General features: G+C 44.7%; 1 protein-coding gene across 1 annotated transcript in view; it reads right to left on the bottom strand.

Annotated features, from left to right (window-relative positions):
- LOC122395814 (ankyrin repeat domain-containing protein 50) overlaps positions 1–19084 on the bottom strand; it is a 126977-nt gene that overhangs the window by 96012 nt on the left and 11881 nt on the right. Inside the window, exons 2-3 of the mRNA XM_043393692.1 lie at positions 15298–15410; positions 2796–2839 (exon numbers count right to left, since the gene is read on the bottom strand). The gene's annotated coding sequence lies outside the window, so the exon portion shown is untranslated. The remainder of the gene's footprint in view (positions 1–2795; positions 2840–15297; positions 15411–19084) is intronic.

The following is a 19084-nucleotide window of genomic DNA, read 5'->3' as shown; positions in this document are numbered from 1 at the left end:
ATCGCAGACGAATGGTGTAACCGTACCGAGCGCCTTGAAGATTCGACGCCTTCGTTGGTAGGGTGCTGGTCCAGGATATATTTAGTATCGGTCGAGACCCTCGTCCGCGGGTTTTATTGCTCCGGAGGGAGGCTCGATGAAAAACTGCCCTACGCCGCGTGTGAATTACAGAAATGTCTTCTTCTCGCGCAACAGTTACGCTACGTAGCTACCATCCGAGTGCAGAAAAGTTCACGCGGGGACGGTGGCCCCGTTCGAAGCGCCTCGGCTGTACATAATTCGTCCAGCTGTCAGGCCGGAGATACGAAACGGATTAAAAATGCAACAACGAATTTGCACGGCGGAGGTTCTCAACGGCAACACCTGGAAACATCGCGCGTCGCATCTGCCTTGGCGTCTCAAATTCAGTTATTGCATGATACATTTGATCTCTTGCGTGACGTTTATTAGCGGCGATACTCTGTATGGGAAACCGTTCCGTAAATAGTCTCGTTAGACAAACGATTAAAGTTTTGAACAGAGAATAAAAAGATAAATAAATTTCGACCCGTTGCGTGTCCAATAGAAATTATAAAAACGGCTCGGTTTAAAATTAACCGTGTAATGGGTTTCGCCACCGTAGGCGTCTACGAATTGTGAACACTTTGCTTTATTACGCGGACAGGAGCACGGTATGCGTTTCGTAATATTTACGACTGTACTGTCCACGACGAACAACTTCGCAGCCGCCACCCGAGGCTCAATTATGCTCGCTCAATTAGGCCAGTTTCCTTTGCTCGTTCGGTGCACCGCGAGTGCAACACTGGTGGAAATATTAGCGTGTCGTAGAAAACCGTTGCGAATTTTCAGTCGCTATGCTGTCTGTCGTTTTTAAACAGTTTATCGGAATACTAACTACCTCGAGAATTAATTGTATTTGCTTTTTAGAGAATAGCCTTGTGACCCAAATATGGGTGACGCCAGTCAACGTGTTGATATACCGTAAGACACGAATGACCGATGCAATCCAGTTGATACTTGCTATGCAGCAACAACCATGTTGCGTCGATGTAGCTATCAAGTGGCAACTACATGACTCTTTTAGAACGGAAGTTACCATGATTGGGCAGCTCGCTTATTGACTAACCCACGTAGGCGAACTTTTACCGGATGTCTTGGAGTAGAATTAAATTTTAATCTTTTTAATATACCATTACCAGGAATTTGTGCAATCACCGTTTAGATCGCGACGAATAAAAGCCCCATTTCCAAATAATTTCTATTTCTATATAAAATTCAAATACCGTTCTCGAGCGTGAAAACGTTCGTCCGAAATATTTCCACGCGTTAATTACGCTAAAAATGAACGTGCAATAATATCTGTTGCGAGCCATCGACGTACGTATACATAGACTATTTTTTTTTTATTTGGCCCGGTACGAAATTATCGTGCATCGCTGTCCCGATAACAACCTCTACAAATCACACGGTACTCCCTACGAGCTATAAAAAAAAAGAGGAAGAATAAACATAAATAATCCACCGGATCGTAATCGATTACAGGAAATTCTATTCCTGTACGTGGCGCAACCGTTCGCGAAAAGTGTTCCAACAAATCTTCGGTAAACGTTCGATTCTACGAATTCCGGGTACGAATTCGAGCGTGCACGAGAAACGAACACTCGAATCGCTCCATTATTTCCCTGCTGATCGTGGAAATATCGCGCGTGTTTAATAGTTGTACGTTCTGCTCGGTTCCGATAGATTTTCGATGAACTCTGCAATATGTACCGGCGCGTTCTACACGCAGAAGAGAAACCGAGACAGATAGAGTCCAGTACGCACGCGTCCGTATGTTTAATTCATGACGATGCATTACTCATTCATTCATGCGATCATGCGGAAGGCACTTCCGAGAAGAATGCCGTAACAAGTTTCTGGAAGAGGCTCGTTCTCGCTCACGTTCTCCTCGGATCCACGGTTTTCGCTATGCACGAAGCCTCGAAACGGCGCTAAGAGGATAAAAATCGGCAGTAAATCTCGGAGGGACAAAATGGAAGCACGGAAATTCTCCGCGTACAGTAACGAAACTACGCGACAACAGGATTGCCAAAATTACGCTGTGCAAAAGGCAAAAGCAAAATGGGACTTTGACACATCGAAATCGAGGGCGTTACAAAAATTGTTTTACACGTCAAGTAATTCGATAATGTCGGGACTGCCCTAAACATTCGTACATCTATAAATACCGGTGATAATCAAGTGATCCAATTTGCGTGGTACATCTTGTGTGTATTGTTCGAAGCGTCAGAGAACAGTTGCAGATTCAATCGGTCGTATCAATCGCGTTCCGTAGCTAGGGTGCAGTAGAACTACATCCAGGGAGCACTAAGCGCGTGCCAATCGAGGCGCTGCCACAGCAACCGAATTCTATCGGTTCGATTCGATTGACGAAAGGGTTAGTTGTACCGGGACGAAGAGCAAAAATCTACAAAGTGGAGCAACGCGTCGGTTGCAATGTCCTTTGATGCGCGTTACAGGTGTGTGTGCCAGTTTTCCGCCGTGGAAACGATGTCTTTGCTCGATCGAATAACTGCAACCAATGTAATCGACCGACCGCCCGCCCTACCGACGCGGAACTCCGAGATCGTGAATTTCCGGACACGATCGTTCGCCGATCAACGACCAGAGCTCGAACTAATCGAATTCTTTCGCGTTCGAATATTTGGACGCTCGGAGGCTCGATAAATATCTGAAAGTTTCGCGCGAATTTCACCAGCGACTGTTACTCTAATAGGATTCAGCGAATTACTTACCACAAGTCTCTCGGTGTACAGCAATTCGCTTAGAATCGTGCGACCTGGGCATAAAGAACAATTCGTTAGTAGAATCTGCACTTTCTATATATTTCATTATATTATTCTGACGATATTACGAACGGATTGGCAAAATTTCTCCGGTAAAAATGAGTACAAACACGACTTTGTTCACTTTTTCAAAATTTCAACTCGCGTAATTCAAAGTGGTTGAAGTAGAGTTGTGTTTATACTCATTTACAAGGGGAAAACTACAAGAATTCATTGACAAATATAAAGTTAATGATTCTGGGTATTCAAGTACGACATGGTAAAATAAAACGTGGAACTTCTAATTTTCTGTAAACGTATGTAGCGACACGCTCTTCCCGGGCCAAACTTTTTAGGAAAGCTGAAGTTCCGGACAGCGTCGAACGCGTGAATATTACACGAGCAAAGTAGCTCGAGAGCAGCCCACAGCGCGCAATTACTCGTGCTAAACAAGATGCAGAAAAAAGAAGGGAAAAAATTCTGTCGTGGTTCGAGTTCGACGTTACACATTCCCTTGCAGTTTCGAGTAACAAGCGGTGGCGTATTCATTGCAGTGATCTCTGCCATTCCAGCGGAAACCCGGCTCTCTCGACGAAATAAAGAGGCAGCTTGTAGCGACGCGGAAACTCGTGAACTGAATAATTCTTGAGCAGCCGAACGAGGATGTCGCAGATGTTGCAAATCGATACTCTCTTTCTGGCTGTAGCGTGTGCTTTGTGCTCAAAGAGCAGCTTGTCGGAGAGACGCTCGATAAGATACGACCCGATTCGACCAGGATTCCCGAGGAACGGAGAAACATTATCAATCCGCGTTTCCACGGCGATTAAAAGAAAATATTTCCCGACGCTTTCGGGCGTCCTGTCGAAAAATCTTCCCTCGGACACCTTTTCGGCAAGCCAAATATTTTCAAGCCCCGGGGGGATAAAAGGGGGAATTTCTAAGAGACGTCGATGGGGGGCTCGGATAAGGCGAAAGTACCTTACGTACCTTTGAATTGCGACCGGAAGGGTTATTGACGTAGCACGAAATGTTTGGAGACCCACGTGGGCTTTTATACTTGCTGCACGGATACGTGAATTTTTCAATTTGGACGTTTCGAGCAAAGAGTGCGGGCAGATGCCGTGGCTGGAGTTTTTGTCGCCCCGGGGGCGGTCCATAGGACTCTCCACGAAAGAACACAATACGTCGAGAACATTCTCAACCCTTTACGGTCGGAGACATTTTTAATATTTCGTTCCAGTAGGTCTGTGAGCAATTCGGCTAATTTAAAATTAATCGTTACGTGGTGCCTTTTAACATACTTTCCAACGACCAATTTTTCTAGTAGCCTTAAATTTGTCAGTGTGCGTCGTTCGTCGTTATCTGTCGCTATCTCCGACGATTTGGCTTCCCTTTGATCGTGAGAGCGGTTTTATTGGAGACATTCGGTAGGCAAAAACGTTTGTAGCTGTTAAAGGGTGCAGGCCTGAAACGGTCGATGTACCGCGACGAAGATAGCCAGCGGTTCTGGCCGGAAGTGTCATTTCCTCCGTTTCATAAATAAGGGCGATAAAACGTTAAGAAACGACGGTCTCGGTGCTCGCTGGAACGGCCAAGCCCAGGATCGACGCGACCATTTTAATATCCCTATAAATCACGAGGCTCGCGCGATCGATTAGGGTGAAAGTATCGCGCTCCAAATGCTTGGGCGCGTTCGATCGTTAGAAAATCACTCGTGGGAGAAAATTGGTATCGACGGCACGCTATCATCCCGCGCGGCACGGAATCACGTTCTCAACGTGACGGTAATAATGCCAGTGTTCCCATCGGCGTCGAAGGCAATGACGGATCAAATTTAACGAGCCTTCTTCTCCAACACGTTGCCTGCCGTGCTCATTTTCCGCGTCTAGAAATGTTCTCAAATTTTCGTACGGATACCATTCGTTTCAACCGTTTCAAAGGAAAGTTCAAGCAAGTGTAAATGTTCGTTGTTGGAAACTTGTGTAAGAATTGTGCGCTACTCCGTTCGAACTGACTAAGATTTCACGGTTGTTTTATTTCTAATTAAACGAACGAAACGTAGTTTAAGCTGCGCGAAAGCCTGCTGTGCTCCGGATAGAGCGAAACGATCGTCAATTTCTACGGCTGGATGTTAAACGTCTCGCCGTGACTTTCGTCCGTAGCTCGAGAGCATGTTCTAAGATTACGTGCACGTTCTGAAAACGCTGCCACGAGAGAGAACAAACCCCGGGCGCCGTTGACGAACGAGTCCAGAGAGGGCGAAATATTTCAGCAACAGAGCGAGGAGCGTTGTTTATTATCGCCAGGATCAAAAGCCACGAGAGAGATCGTTAAACGTAACGAGATCGGGCGCCCGATCGTGATACCAGGGGAAACTGTCGCAATCGCGCGGAAAACTTCTGTCTACGGTCGCGACTGATGCAACTGCGAGTGCTTCTTTATTTCTAAGCCCAAGCAGTGGTATTTTTCCTTGATTATTTCCAAGAAAAGTGACGCGTTTTTCCGCAAACGGTATTACTATAAACTTTTACCGCGTTACCTTCTTCATCGATACAACTATTCTCAAAATATTCCGAAACTACGAAGGCCAACGAAGAATTGTTTCGGTAATATCTGGGTCAAGCGAGGAGAGATTTCTTTCGCGACACCGACGAACATTTAGCTCTTCTTTCGAGAGACTCTCGCGTCATCTTCCGCTCCGAAAGGCAGAGTCCGTATTCGCCGGAGTCGTCGTCGAGCTGCAACACGCGTGTGCCGTTGTTCACTTACGGTTTGCTCGTGCTCGCGTCTACCATTGTTCGCGCTCGTTTATGCAACGAAACGTTTCTGAAAACGAGCCAACCGACGCTGGAAAGCGCCGTGTCTCCGACGAGCACGAGCACGCCGCGAACAAAAGCCAACGAGCGAGAATTCTTCCGCTCGGATCCGTCGATGTTTTGTTTCTCTCGCGGTCTTGTCGAAATAACGAACGAGACCCCCCGGTAATTATGTCGTTACTCGTTACGAGTCAATTAGCCATCGAACGATCACGAACGCGAATGCTAATCTTATCCCTCGATCGGCGACAATTGCGTCGGTGGAAAATACTTTGCAGTACTATGTATACTACAAAAATCACAATGCACATTTCGAGGGAAGGAACCGGAAATTCCGTCCGTTGGGCTTTAATAGAATCGTAGAGGATGGTCGATAAATTTATCGAGCGAGTGGATTCGGATGATCGACGAGACAGAAATAGTCCAAGCTGACAGGGAGTCGATTTCGCGGAGATGAATCGTTGCGAATGAATATATTTCTTCATTCATGAGATCGTTCCTGTTCGGCGCGGGCCTGCTCGTGTTGATTCGTTCGTGTTTACCGACGGGACAGTAAAGTGGGAGCCAAGTATTTTGGCCTCTCGAGGCCACTCGCCCAACTGCAAGTGACGCCACAAACTACCTCCACTTTTACGATAATTTGCTTCGCATTCCAGTCGCATCGGTCCACGAACAAAACTTGCACCGATCCTGGAGGCCAAAGTTAAATTCGAATATGTCAGTAACATTTACAGTGAATGGCGTTAAAGAAAGATCAATATTTAAAGGTCACGAACCTACCAACAGAAGCTATATTGAGATTTTCGAGAAAATTAATTCTAATTCGATTATTGGAACCTCCGTTAGAGTTCAATTTATAATCCAAATATTATTTTCAATCTACCTGGTACTCCCAAGGATTAGGGGAGTCGCATTAAACGTGATTAATCGAGGGTGCATCGTACCAGTAAAACGATTTACTCATAATTTATCGTACACAGGGTGAGACACTCGAAATTGCCATCTTGATTTACGTTGATATTATTATCTCCGGAGATAAATGGGTCAACCATAAGTTTGAAAGCACAGTTTCAAGGATGACGTAAGTGGGATGGAACGAAATCTTTCTAGGTGGTGGCATTTCGGAGATTTAGAGGCGACCTTTGTCTCTTTTAAAACGAAAGCAGAATATCTTTTCGAAGTAGATTTATAATGCACATTACTCTCAACGAAATCATCACGGATTTCTCTTGCAGGAACTTTACGTTTATCCGTAGGAAAATCGATATAACAGGAACGAAGCATCGCTCTTTAACTCCTTCTTTCCGGGGAATAATACGATTAAAGAAAATTAAATTAATCTTAAATGACTCATCGTGTAACGTAGATCCGTCAATTTACTTTAAGAGTTCTAATACCAGAGTCGGTCATAACCCCGAACGAAATGCCACTTATTTTTGTGATCCTCTCCTTTACTTCGGTAAATTTGTCAAAATTTAATTGTGCTTTTCCGATTCGTCACTTGGCGAACAATTTGTCCGAATTTTCAGATCAACAGTCAGATTGGGCAACGAAAGTCCATAAGGTGTAAGGTCTACTCGTATACATCGACTTTTGTCTTTCGTTCGATGAATACATTTCGACAACGGAAGCGCGTTGTTCGGTCTCTGTGCGACAGATACATAGCCGTGGTATCGACGAATCAATAGGAACGATTATAAAGCGGGGGTCCTCGATTCGTGTGCCGTGCAGTATGTAATAGCGCAAGCTGTTATCTATGCAGGTGGTTCGTAGCTATCTGGAACACGAGCAACGACTCGGGGCCGAGTATTCACCCGTAAAGTGGGCCACCGCGTTTGTGTTTTTGTAATTCGGTCGCTGAAACGCCCAAACTTCCAGATAAAAAGTTTATTAGCTCCACCTCGCGGTAGCGCGAACTCCTGAAAACGTTTCTCCTTTTGTTCGCCCCGCGGCCCTTCCACCCCGTCGCGCTCCACCCTTATCTCCAATGGTAATTTTTCACGAGACATTTTTGTTTTAACGAAAGCTTATTTCGTCCCAATGTTCCTCCCTTTCTATCCCGCGAATATACCTCCCTTAAATAGCTTTTTATTTTTAAAAATTTCATATATTATACGAGTTTAAAATTCACACTCTTCCCGTAGAAACCTTTGGTTATGCAGAGAAGAAGCGATCCTGTAAATTTCAAAACCACGTTAAAAATTTCACTATCCGAGTTCGATTATTGAATACGCGTACGAATGGAGCATCGAGGTTGATTGAAACGCAATATTAATATCGTTTTAATGAACAAGCATGGAAATAGGTGTATCGATAGTTTATTTGGCTTTTAATTAGGTCCGGACAGGCATCGCTCGAGGAAATTAGATTCGCGAAATCACTGTTTTGTTTGAAAAACAGACCGACTAATTGTCCGAAGTGAATACCTATCGACAGAATCGTTCGCACCGTGAAAACCATGCAACTTTTATTCGTCCGATAATTTCGCCGCAGAGTAAACGTTAGCCGAATTTACTCCCCCGTCAGCAGTTCACGGGGACACCGTGTACACTGGTTTCGAGTATCGTATCTATCACTATACACGCAACGGTGGCGAGAATTTTCACGCGTTGGAACGTTGAATATCGAAACTCGATATTGCCAGAAATAATTCATCGATGAAATTTTTACTCTCGTACTGAATTATTTTTTGACCACCGGTTCGTATTAACCCGTTGCAAAATCTCAACGAACGATATTTTTCACATTTCAGAGTCCCCTTGTGCTCCATTGCTTTTCGATCACCGATCCAGATTATCTCGTTACAAAATTTGAATGAAACATATTTTTAATATTTCAGAGGCTCCCTGTTTTAAGCTGAAGTATTTTCCAAATACTTTTTTTAAATACTTTCCATCCTAAGCTGGATTACCTGATGACCATTAATCCAATTTAATTCGTTATAAAATCTCAACGAAGGATGTTTTTAATATTTTAAATTCTCTTTATCTCCCTTTGAATTATTCTCTGAACAGTAATTGAGATTAATTTATGATTAAAAATCGTTCTCCCTCAGATTTTCTATTTCAGAAACCCTCTATTTTCCTAATTTGAGTTAATTTGTTATATAACCCGATCGAAAAGTATTTTTAACATTTTAGACACTATCCTGCGCCAAAGTTTAAATTACAATTTCCGCATTACGTGAACCTGAAACTTTCGATTTGTTTTTCGATCGAACAACCTATGGGCTCCGTATTCTCTATGCAAACTTCAACTTTCTCGCGAAGTTAACTTGACCTCCTAATTAAATACCTTCCTATTTAAACTTCAAGCCCTCTATTTATCGCCTCAGGTAATTCTTCAAGAATCCAATGTACCTTTGCACAAACTAAATCTGAAAGTTTAACCAAGAACTTTCCGACTCCCGATACGTTCTTACGCGAATTCCGAACGCCTACTGTATTTAGACAAGAAAAAGTTCCAAATCCTCGCGTTCATGCCAGGCGTACCAATGTCGGTCTTTCATTCCTAGCGACGTACAAAAATGAAGATCTGTTCGCGATAATACGAAACCTCGTCATTTCTTTAAGAAAGTGGGAAACAAACTGAATCGTAGCTGGAAACCAGCTGAAACGAAACGTGAAGAACGTCCCGGAATTGTTGATTAAGTTCTCATGGCCGAAAGTACTCTCGGCGCGAAATCGACTGGTTGCAAGAAACTCTGATCACGGTTCGTCCAGCTAGGATCGCCACCGACATCGTTGCGCTGGTACGTGAGCGCAAAAACGAGTCGTTCGAAAAACGCGACACGGATGCGTAGCGCTGGCTCATTAATCCACAGCGTGTTCTCGGTCCCGTGGTCGCGGGTTCGCCTTAACAGTCGCGCGTCCTGTGTACATAAGGCAACAGAACTCGTTGGAAAAAGGAGGACGCCCAACCCCGTACGAAAGAAAGAGAAAAGACGAGCAAACGGAAGCTCTGCTCTTCGACGTTGGACAGTAGTTTAATTAGTTCGTTAGCCTTCTCTCGTTTAAGCCTGCTGTTTTTTCACCGTTGTTCCCTTTCACCTGGCTCGCTCTGAAATCGACCGACGGATTCTCGAAACGTTTCTGGGCCTTCTGCCAGAAACGCTAGTTTCCCCTCCGTCCCCTCGTACGTGCGCACACGTTCGCCAGGGGATGTTGATAAATATTGCGGACGTTTTATGGGATATCGATTGCAAGGGCGGTTCCGTGACGTTTTCGTCCACAATCTGCGCCAGGAAAACTGCGTTGGAATGGGACGGAAACGGCAAAGGGATCGCTGCACAACGTAGTACTACGTTTTTTTCCATCGTGGACAAGATGAGAGCTGCAAATGTCATTGAACGGGATGTTACCTTACGATATGTATAGTCGGAACGATATTGGGAAGGAATTCCGAGGACTTTGGAGGAGAAAAAGGAAGCTCGATGCGTTTAATGGAAAAAAGCGGAATAGGTTTCGATATAAAACGCTCGTAACTCAAGCACAGCCAGCATTTTCGGGTAAAGCATCCCTTCGAACGGTTATTTCGATTCAACGGGGTATAATATGTAAAGAGATTCTCGAGGCTCGGCGGAATCCACGATTTCCTTCCAAAGCACTGCGTCGATTTAGAAACCACGAAAACGTTATTCCACCCCTATCGAAAACGAGTAAATTATGCGCGAATTATTCGCCGTCTCGGTGACTTTACATACGAGCTTTCCTTGCGTTATTTATTGCGGCCCTTATCCATAATTATGGCCACTGAAGCGTAAGTGCCCAGCTGGTTATATATCGCGGGATTCTGTAGAAAAATACTGCAACTCGGTGATACATCGCCCTTAAAAATAAGAACAAAATTCTTTATACCCCTTATCTTCCTTGCCACACTTTAAAAACTCTTTAAAATTCTGACCACATCAAATTTCAAAAACTTTTCAGATAAACGTTTAGTTCGTCTCTGCTGCCGAAAAAAAATCCCCAGAGCGCGAAAGCGTTAAAATTCAGGTTTCCAGCGAGGCGGAATGCTGAAAAATCGCGACGCTTTAAAATCTGCGCTCGTTCGATAACGATTTTAAAACTGTTTTCCTCCGGATAAAGCTACGATTATACGCGAAGTTTTCCGCGGAACGAGCGTGAAAAATATTCAAGCGTCGAAAGCCCAGCCACCGTGGCGCTAAACGGCGCTCGGTGTCTGGTTTCCCAAAGAACCTCGTTCGAAATATTTCCCGAGAGACTTCCGTTCGGGGGCATTCACGGGCAGCCAGAAGTCCGGTTGATCGAGGATCGAGCGGCTGTCTCGATCGTTAGGTGCACGGTGCGCCGGCGACCACCGTTGCAGCTGGTATGTACAATTGCACGCCTCTGCTCCGCGGCAATGCCAATAAATAAAACGATATTATGACCGGCGGCAACTGGTTTGCAATGTTTTCACCGGTATCTAGTGCAAAGTACTTAAGAGGCACGCTGCAGGCTCGTATTATCCGGGTGCGACGCACGACGCGTCGACGATATTTCACGGCGTTCTCCGCCCGCCATTATTTTTCCCGCCGTTGCACATTGCATCGTACACGGCACCGAACAAATCTACTCGGATAAATCATTTTTACCCATTAATTCAAGCATTATATTCTATTAAGGCAATTAACCGAACAGGAATGACAATAATGATACACTAGACCTCTGTACAACGTTGTTAACACGGTACGTGTTACAGGAAATCGAGTTCTACGAGGATCCTCCTCGTACGATGCGAATTATATTAACGGGTAATACGGGGTCTTAGTTTTCTATTAGTTTTATATTATAAAAAGCATGGAATGTGCATCGTGGTTAATTTGCCCGGAAAAAATTCTTTTTCGGGGCTGTGAATTAAATTGGATCGTTAAGGTTCTCCGGAGGACTAAGGGTGCCGCATTAAGGTTGATTAACACTACCGGTGCAGTCACGGTATAATCACGGTACCTTCAAGTGGCATTCAACGCGATACAACGCCGGCACACGTTTCTGCGACCGAGGAACGATGAATAATATTTAATGAGACCGCGGTCAGTGTACACCGGATCCAAGGCTTGAATACGCTTAGGGAAATTAGACTCGCAAGTGCCGAGAGAAATGGCCGTCGTTGTGACTGGCACTATATCGCGAATCCTGGTGGCTGTGACAGAACCATGACTGCAGAGACAACGTACCGTAACCGTACCGTTACCGAACCGCTAGTGTAAATCAACCTTTAGTGGTGTCCGGGCTCCTCTGACCTTAATAAAACCAACTGCAACGGTGAAACTGATCGGCGAAACAGTTCACTGTGTAATCTTTCGCACCGTGATAAACCAATATGAAAAAACATGCGAATAACTCAATTTTCTCTAACCTCTGCTACGTTCTTTCATCCCCCTTTGATTCGAGCACGGCGCTTCTACAATGGAAATTTGCAAAAAGATATCTACATCAGTTTTCAAAGAATTAAAATGAAACGATCGTGAATGAACTTCCAAAGCGGTCGTTGCAAAGAGGAGGCTTTCAAAGTTAAACTTTTGGGAGTCGTTTGAATTTGAAATATTTTTCAAAGCAAAATCGTCTTCGCTTTCTCGCTCGCGTAAAAGGATCTTCGGGGAAATTCGACACGGGAATGTGAAAGTAGACGGTTCAGTTTTTGAAACGACTCCAGAAATAACGAAGTTACGATAGTCCAAATATTGCCATCGTTTAATAATAAAAGAAGACACGTAAGAAGCCAATACGGATCACAGATTATTTACTGTGCGTGCTGGAAAAGCACTTTTTCGTGTTAATTCTCGCAACGAAATGGACCAACGTCTCCGAGAGCCGCTCGATTCGCGCAAAGAGAAACACGAGAAGAATTTTCAGGAGCCTAAAAAATTCATCCGTCAAGTTTCCGGCAGGAAGTTCTGCGGGTAAATCGCATTGTTCCCGGAGTCGAGGAGCGAAACGGGGCACCCGGCGCGACGAGATCTCGCACAACGATAGCCCGGACAGCGAACTTGAAAAATTCATAAATCTTATCGTTAACATCTGGCCGTGACACATTCGAGCTCGTTCGTCTTAGCCGTCTAGCGTTCCTTTTATTTCTTTACGCCGCTCGTCGTTCCCTCTCTCGCATTTTTCCCCGGGACCAGCCGCGGATGTTACCTTTCTCCCGAGGAAAATGAGAGATCACAACCGAAAGGTTTACACGATCGAGACAGCAGGTGCGAAAACGACTCGCAGACACCGACTTTCCTTACGAAATTGATGTCTCAAAAATTTACGAAACAAAAAGTGGAACTCGAATAATCGTCCATGCGAAGGTCAATGGATTGGGCATTAAATCTACAACGAAATACGGTTGCCCGTCGTTATAATTTTATAATCGCGATCGTTAACGATAAATTTCAGTACCCGGCCGTGACATCTTCATAAAAGTTTATTGCAATTTTGTTTGTTCGTGCCCGCGCGAAGGATAGGCGATGCAGCAGCGAAAGCTGGCTATCTTCGTTGACCGTGTTCCGTCGAGTCCCACAAATCAGCCGGATACGTGTAACTCAACGCACGGCCGTGTACTTTACGGAAATAAACGGGATTTACAACCGTCGGGCTGTATCGCGCTTTATAAACTCACGGACTAAAAAGTTTCCATGGTCGGTCTGGGGTGGGAGGTACGGTCGATTTATTTTCGCGGGCAGCTTTTCGTCACGCCGTGCTCGAGAAGCGCGCGAATCAGAATAAAACGAAATCCCCAAGGTGTGCGTGTGACCGCGTGTGCGTGGCCCCGATGACATAACGCATCCGACCGCCACCACATGCTCCCTGGACCACTTTTTTTAAACGTCCGGTCGTAGAACGTAGCCCAAGTGCGAACGTTGCTCCTCTTCGAACGCGTTCGAGCAGAGTGATCGTTAAAAGCTAACAGTTAACCGGGCATTTTCTAAACGACGCGCAGCGTGACGGGATCGCCGATATAACTGGACAAGAGTAAATTTAACGACCGTAGGTTTATTAGTATTTTTCTTAATTAATTCCCCCTTTAAAGAAACTAAGATTGCGGAATTGAAAATTAGGAACGAGAAAAAGTCAATTGGTGCTTCGCCCTGCCAAATTGCGCGACGATCTAATTTGAACAGCGACGCTTCGGGTGTCCCCCGCTGGTTTTGCGCGTTTCGCGAGCGGATGGATCTGTTTCCGTCGGTATTTTATTCGCCTCGCACAATCGAGCGAAACAGTTTCGTCCAATTAACGAGTTACAGAGACACCAATTTGCAAATTGATTTCGCCGAGAAGCGCGACGCATTATTTGCCAAGTTTCGCGAGACAACGCCGTTTAAACGCGCCCTCCCCCGCCGTGAAAATGGTTCAGTGGCATGGTTTAACAAGGACGTTAAAATTACGCGGTTAGCATTGAATAAATTGGCGGGTTTATTGCCCGACGCGGAGTTAAATTATATCACGCGCCAGCGCGCGACCTTTCTCCTTTACGCGATAATTCAAAAGTCCGAGTGTCGATGCCGTGAAACGTGCTCGACGAAGTATTTTAATGGCTCCATCAAACGACGCTTTCGGAATCCGATATCGCCGCGATTAGAAATCGAAACGAACCTATCGATCCGATCTGGACCACCTTTACAGGGCGCTGACGCGTCATCGGGGCGTCGAAAATAAAAGACAAAAAAGAAGAGAATTTTCACCGAGGTAATATTACAAAATTACCAATCGGTATTCCCAGACGGAGTTATCCAACAGGTTCAACTCGAAAAGCATCCTCGATCGATTGATACATAAATAACTCGATCGATAATTTTTTATTCGGGGAAAAAGAAAATAAAATCCAACGCGAAAGAGGTTCTAATACGTTCATCGAAGCCTGACTCGGCCCATTTAGGGTTTAACGTCTCGTGGCAACAGAGAATCTACAGGTCGGCTGTATTTTTTTGCTGGCGTCAGCAATTTTTTTCTTTTTTTTTTTCCGTTTCGCGATCGCGTGTTGAATACTTAATCATTTATCGATCAGGGGCCGGTGCTCCGAGCATTCGGTAGCCGACGCGAGAGGACCTATCGGTGGGAAAAGGCTTAATTAGCATAGAATCAATTAGTAGCGATTAGCATTCGCTCGAATTAATTAGCACTAATTAACACCTCGCGAGTCCGCAGATGTCCACGTCGCCGGCGACGGAAAGAAATCGTCCGTGGCTTCGTGTCGCTTTATCGCGGCTTCGCGTTATTATCGGCTGCGGTTGCACTCGCTTCGACGAGAAACACGATAAACGGACCTCTGCGTGTTTCCACGGTTCCAGTCTACGCGTTTATCTCCTACCCGGTACGAAACAGGAAAACATTTTTAACGCCATTTCTGTCAAACGCGTCAAAAACGGCCCTTGGAAATTGTCACGACGTAGGTTTAGGTTTTTGAAACGGTCACGAACGTTCCTCCGAGTCACTTTCCAAAAAATTGGGTCCGATCTAACGTCAGAATATCGGTGACAGAGAATTTGTCACGTCCGCCAGCCGTTCCAGCCACAAAAATTGCAAGGAATTAAGGGAGAAGAGGCGGCGAACAAGAAGTTCCATCGCGCGACAGGGCTAACGGTTAATCATCCCAATCTGTCGTAGAATTAATACGTGCTCTCCCAGTCCCCTTATCAGCCCGGAAGCTATTAACCCGGTAAAACTTACTTTTCTTGAAACTGGGTTAATCATCTTTTCCGCGGGCCACCAGAATTATCCGACCTCGTGTCCTAAATCCTCGAATCCTCGCGCCGAGTGTACCGGAGTCCGTGGGCCAGAACCTGTAATTAAACGTTAATTGGCCGACTGAATGGATTTTCCGATTCTATCGATCGGGCCAAACTGTTTCGCCTATGGTTTGTACCAACGGTGCAAAACTACCGCGCGAAATTAACCAACGATAATCGTTTTATGCTCCTCTCCCAGACTTTTCAGAATTAATCACCAGCAAATTCCATTCAGACATTTTTCTCCGACATAATCTTAGCTTATTAACCTCGGTTACTTAACGTTATTTCTATCATAATCTTGAGCATAATTATTTCGACCAAAAAGGTATTTGATCATCCCAGTGATTAAACTTGGAAAATAATTACTTTTGCAAGGAATCATCCTCTACCACGATAAACGGACCACCCTGTACACGATTCTATGCCTTTCGACGTGAAAAGAAGACCAGAGTATAAGTTGAACTAGGTTTGCCGACACCTACGTTCGCTGTAAATAATTTAATGTCGTCACCGATAACCCTAGGTCACGCCACCACTGCAAATGTGCAAATTACACACGGAGCTTACGCTTCCGCGTTTCAAACCGCAGACGCAGCAGGATTGGTCGACCTGTTTCAATCTCGTGCCCGAATCGAATGTTTGTTTAAAACGCGTACGTTCCAAGGCTGAAACTGGCAAAAAAACGACCTTATAATTATATAGGATGCTCCGTAACATGTGGGAACCGCTTCAACGATCAATTCTCCGCACGAAAGCTAGCTTTCTATTAAATCCCTCGATGGATTCTAATTTACAAATAAAACGTAAAGTTACTTTACGAGTCGAAAATTTCTACCCGTTATTCGCGAATAAACTTTGCTACGGGTCCTTGAAAATAGTAACGATTCAATTATACTTGATTCCCGTGCGAGCGAATTAACGTAGTCGTCGTGATGCAAATATTTGCAGACCGGTCCTTGGCGAGCGGGAAATCGCTGCGAGCCGAACTAATTCACTTTCCGAGGATGCGAGAGAATCGAGTCAAAAGTCGAAAACTGGGTTAATCGCAGGGTCCGCGAAAGGAACTCTCGGTCAAAGGTCGAGCTTAAAATTTCGGTTTCCCGGATTTCCGCCGCCGCGACCGTCGCTTTTCACGGTCGGAAAGTTCGAAGTCGAGTCGGAACGACGTCACGGACGTCGCGCGTCGATACGGTGGTTCGATGCCGCCCCGAAACGCATGGCGTCGTCGACCTTCGAACTGGGCCCGCTATCGTTCGAATTATTTAACCCTTTGCACGAAGCGAGGGCTAAATTATTCACGAATCACTGATCGAAGTTTTAAACACTCGACTGTTTACGTAAACTATGTTACTGTTTCATTTTATTTTGCCTGGTAAAGAACGACGTTGTGCGCGATTAATAAACAGCGGAGGCTCCGGCATCGTGAGAAAAATGTAATAAATTTTAATCGCGGAGAAATTTGATCGCAATTAAATTTCGCGTCGGTTGCTAACGGTGACCCACGCGACGCGAAAGGAAAATTACGCGAAATCGACGCGACGGAGGCCGCGATAACAACTTCGGAAACGCGAGTTGCGTTAAATTTTCAGGCCGCGTCGTCGACGTGAGAAATGTTCCTCGTTAAAGAATTTTTATAACAATTTACGTCGCCTTGTTATCTGTGCCAACCGCCGCGGCCGCCTCGAGAAATTCTCCCGGTTAATTAATTCGCGCAGTTTAGCTTTCTTCGCGGACGCGAGAATCTTGATGAGGCCAAATATATTATCGGACAGAGTTCCAAACGAGACTACAAAAGTCTCCCAACAGTAATATCTCGTCAGTTTCATGACGGCGTTGAATTTTTTTAGAATTTATTAGCTGCGAAAAACTAAACGTTTCTTTAACTCTATATTAATTTCAACTTTCGACTTTCGAAACATGGAGAAATCGAAGCTAGATTCTATATTGCAGATTAGATTTTTAAGCAATTTTTGTTCGATTTAAATGACTCCAACTTAAACTCTTCATGCGTGGTTTCTTAACGCAAAGCATAAAAATAAATAAAGTAGAATTGGCATATTTGCAAGGTTCTCCTCGAATTTTCTACAGAAGATTTAACGATCCATATTTATTGGCAATAAGGTTTAAACATTCTGTTTGTAGTTAGCATTCCTTTGTAAACGAAAACTGCAATAATAATGAATTATAATCTTTGCGATGCAAACTCTCGATCTAATCTCGAATGGGACAAGCGAAATATTCATCTCGAAGAGCAAACAATTTCTGGAAAATTTCGTCGTTATATTGCCGCGCGCGTCCATAAAATTCCAATTCGCAGGGAAATAAATTTCATCGTGCGCGTCCGGTGCAAAATATGCGCAAAAACAAAAACAAAAAAGTCCACAGCAGGCTGTAACAACATCGTCGCCAAAAATTGCGCTCGTCGCGTCCCCTCCCATCGAGCGTAATAATAATTTACAGCGTCGTTCGGGCCCGATTCCGCGACGAATAAAGCAACGATACGTCGATCCGCTAACAACGATCGCACGCGCCGGATAAAACGTACGCGGTGTAAAATTTTCAATTTGTCGGTGGCTGGAAATTTTACGACGCGACCGATGGACAATTTCTACAAACAATAAAAAGAAAAAGCTAACAGAATTGGTAAGCGAGGACTGGGGCGTTCGAGGAGAAAAATTCAATGTCGGAGCATTTTCGAAAACCCGTCACACTCGACATTATTTGCACGATTGTTTGTTTCCTCTTTTAATTCGTTTTTTTTTCTTTCTTTTCGTGTCACTGCGAGCACAAGCAGACAAGCAATTCAACGTTCGAGCCCCACGCGACAAAATGAATTTGCACGTGCAAATTGGCAACGTTCCTACGCACGGAGGGAAGAAAGGGGGCTCTTTCGTTTTCGGGTTACGCGTAACGAACGCACCGTTGGAATTTTCACGACGACTCGGTCAAATTTCATGAAAACGCTCCTGTAACCCCCCTCGTATCGTCTCCCATCGATCCCGCGGAATACATGTTTCGGTCTTGTAATAAAGTGCAGTAAAAATTCGTAAAATTCACCGGAGGGAATCGATTCGATCCCATTACAGCGAATTCCGCCGTCTGCGGGATAGAATTACGCTTTCCCTTTGTGAAACAAACGCGATGACAGAGTGCGGAGCGTGTTACAGTGCCGTTGAAATCAATTGGCCACTTGCCCCTCCCGTTTCACCACCCCCAATAGTCTATCTCTCAGCGCAAACTGGCTGGTTAGTCAACTATAAATATTTAAATATTTTTCTTAGTGAATTTGTAATACATTCGTACTGTAAATGTTTAATATTTAAAGAATGGAAGGATAAAATCTGGGATTTAATCCATAATCAGAGAAACGAATAAAAGAAGTTCGGATAAATGAAGTCCTACCGTACTTTGAAACAAAGGGATGAATTTGATTTTAAAAAAGAAGTACGAATTTGGAGTACAAAGGCTGTATTGGTTCGGATAATCAGCGTTCTACGGTAGACCCGAATTAATACAGCGGGTAGACTTTGAACACTCGTCGAAGAGCGAGCGTAGAAGAGTCCTTTTGTTTCGAGTCCAGAATCCTCCGCGTCCAATTCTCTTTTTCTCCCCGCAAGGTTCATCCAGCCACTCTGTTCCAACGACCGAACTAGCTCCGAGATGGAATTCCTCGACGAAGCAACGTAATTTCAGTAATTACGATGACGTCACGGACGGGTTGAGCG

The sequence above is a fragment of the Colletes gigas genome, unplaced genomic scaffold, assembly GCF_013123115.1.
Source record: "Colletes gigas isolate AHSC1104 unplaced genomic scaffold, ASM1312311v1 Colletes_gigas_Sc00006, whole genome shotgun sequence".
Taxonomy (NCBI): Eukaryota; Metazoa; Arthropoda; class Insecta; order Hymenoptera; family Colletidae; genus Colletes; species Colletes gigas.
This window is presented reverse-complemented; position numbering and strand designations above follow the sequence as displayed.